This window comes from Octodon degus, unplaced genomic scaffold (genome assembly GCF_000260255.1).
Source record: "Octodon degus isolate 3935 unplaced genomic scaffold, OctDeg1.0 scaffold00063, whole genome shotgun sequence".
Classification (NCBI taxonomy): domain Eukaryota; kingdom Metazoa; phylum Chordata; class Mammalia; order Rodentia; family Octodontidae; genus Octodon; species Octodon degus.
Window position 1 is genome coordinate 4,469,919 of NW_004524639.1, and position 3,120 is coordinate 4,473,038.

The 3,120-nt window shown below is 36.0% G+C and overlaps 2 pseudogenes; both read left to right on the top strand.

Moving 5' to 3' along the window:
* Positions 1-799: 799 nt before the first annotated feature.
* On the top strand, positions 800-885 carry LOC111817603 (annotated as a pseudogene).
* Positions 886-2,412: 1,527 nt separating this feature from the next.
* On the top strand, positions 2,413-2,894 carry LOC111817589 (annotated as a pseudogene).
* Positions 2,895-3,120: the final 226 nt, after the last annotated feature.

Sequence of the window (3,120 nt, forward strand, 5' to 3'; positions counted from 1 at the left end):
AGAGAGAGACAGAGAGAGAGACAGAGAGAGAGACAGAGAGAGAGACAGAGAGAGAGACAGAGACAGACAGAGAGACAGAGACAGACAGAGAGACAGAGACAGACAGAGAGACAGAGACAGACAGACAGAGAATTTATGTTCTTGATTTTAGTCCCCTCATCACTTTGATTTTAAATAAAGAAGCCTGGGGCACAGTAAAAAACAAAGATACTTAGGCTATTAGAACCTGTTATGTTGTGTCAATATTTCTGATCCCTATTCAGACCTATTAATTAGTCTTAATGTTCTCAGAAATAACATAACTAAATGAATGAATGAAACTTTGAAAGAAAGGAATGGTGGTTTATTTTGCATTCATGTTATATCTCACCACAAAATAATTTTTGGTAATTTTAAAACAAATTGGATGGCAAATTCATACATAGCTTTTTGGGGTAAACTTCAACCCAAACAACAAGTTATGATACCAAGTAAGTGGTTTTAATTTTTTTTTTTTGCTTTTTTAGCAGGATTTCTAGGTGTGATTTTAACATACAACCTAACATGGTTAATTAAACTTATGTCACTGAACAACCAGTCAGTTCAGTGAAAATCAAACTAGTAAAAATAGCATGAAATGAATCAAGTATCAGCTGGATTTATTTAAATAGTCTTGGTTCAGTTGTTTTATAATCTGTCTTAAGCAGTGAGAGAATATCCTACTTAAAGAGATCAAAAAATCTGTTTAGTGAAAATGACTTCACAAAGTCATTGTTTATAAGAAATTATGACATTGTGCTATACCAATATAGAGATGTGCATCGTTTCTTGGCCTTTTGGCTAAGACCAAGTGTAGTATCTGTTCTTATCAGTTTAATATAGAGATGTGTGTTCCCAAAAGCCCTTAGGAAGAAGGTTGTAGTGGTCAATGCATTGCATCAACTTGGCTGGACTGCCTGGGTGGTTCCACATCCTGGACCCTGCCCCAGAGTGGCTCAACACAAAAAGGGTATATAACGGGGTTGAGGAAGGATTCAGCATTCCACTTCTTTGGAGGAATTTCAGTTTTTGCAGTCAGCTTGGACTTCATCTCCTGGCTTTCAGCACAGATTCTTCAGCCTCTGGCTTGGATCCTTCAGCTTTCCATCGCAGATCCTTCAGCCTTCAATTGCAAACCCATTGGCCAACTGATAGAGACTTGCATGGAACAATGCAGTGAGATTCAGACCTCGGGACTCAATCCTTGAGTTCCAGGTGTGCAGATGCCCTCTGGACACTTCCTCATCCAACTCTGCAGCCGGCTGTTGTAAGCCAATCTTGTAATTTCTTATACTTTTGTACACCTTGTGTTATATCTGTTCTTGGTATTATATCTGTTCCTCTAGTAAAACCCTAATACAAAGGTTAACTAGATAACTTAAAAGATCAGCCAATTAAGAATTTACAGCAGTAGAGTTTTTTAAAAATTCAGACACAATCAAATCTGTCATCTGTAAATAAATAAAATGTGGTATATCCAGACAATGATAGCCTAAAATGATAATAGTTTGGCCATTAAAAAGAACGGAGTTACTTATATATGCTACAATGAGGATGATTCTGAAATCATTATTCAGCACCTAGAAACCATACACAAAAAGCCCACATTTCATGATTTCATTTATATGAAATATTAACAGAATTCATAAATCTATAGGAATAGAAATTAGATTATAGGTAGCTTAGGGCTGAGAGTGCTAGTAAACAGATATGAATTAAATCGTACATGGTTTCTGTTAGACATGATAATATTGTAAACCTGAATGTAAATAGAGCTTTTGCAAATGGGAAAGGGATCAAGAATTGGAAGGAGCAGGGAAGAAGGAGAGGGGTAGGGGATGAAAAATAAAGAATTAAGATATAATATGCACATGGACCAACTCCCTGTAATGAATGTAAAAATTACCTGCTGCAGACATATACTCATAAAAAAGGTCTGTAGAAGTTGCAAGACTCTAAAAATGTTAAAAGCCAATGAACTATATGATTTAACAGGTTATATTTCATGGTATATGGATTATTTTTCCATGAAACTGTTACCTTAAACTCTCTATAATTAGGATATTTTAGTAATATCTTGTCCAATTATGTTCTACCTCTCCAAAAGTTAGACAGTCAAATGGAGAAGAAGAGTGTAAGGACTTTAGAGTCATTTGTATTACCCAGGTAGCTAACCAGTATACTTAGCTGCACAATCTTAGAGCAAATCTCCTGTGTGGAAAAAAAAAAAAACACTGCCTAGGCTCTTGCAGGATTCCTCCAAGAATAAGATGAGATGATTTAAATAAAGAAGCTAAATAAATAAAGAAAGAAAGAAAAAAGAAAGAAGCTAACACAGGGTCTTCTCTGAGACTACTTCACCACACCTGGTGCCAAGTGGCAGCGATTTCAGTGATGAGCTCCCAGAAAGGCAATGTGGCTCATTCCAGGCCTCAGAAGCTCCAGAATACATTTAGCTTCAAAAATGACAAGTTTTTTTTTTAAATGACAAGTTTGATAAGAGTATTCAGGCCAAGAAAATTAATGCAAAACTAAATGATGGAGTATGTCGGTGTTGTAAAGAAGTTCTTAAGTGGTGGGTAAAATACAGCAAATATAAACCATTATCAAAATCTAAAAAGTGCATTAAATGTTTACAGAAGACTGTGAAGGACTCTTACCACATAATGTGTAGACCATGTGTCTGTGAACTGGAAGTTTGTGCAAGATGTGTAAAGAAAGAAGACATTGTTGTTCCGTTTAATAATGAACCAGAACACAGTGAAAATGATCAAAGATCCAATCATAGAAGAAGCTGCAAGGGGAATTAAGAAAGAGATAATGACTTAGATTTTGACATTGATTTAGATGATACAGATGATAATCAAGGGGATTAATCGAACATACATTAAAAATCATTTTAGGAATATAAAAAACAAAAAAGGTAACACAGTGCTTGGCACATTTACAGCCACCCAGTGCATGTTTGTGCGCTTCCCACTTTCATGCCTCATGTGGAATTTCTCTTCTGCTCAGATTTCAACCTTGTGAACATGTTTCAAGCTATCACTTCATTCCAGCCCCCCTCGGGAGGTACCACATTAAAATCAAACAAGGCAACCT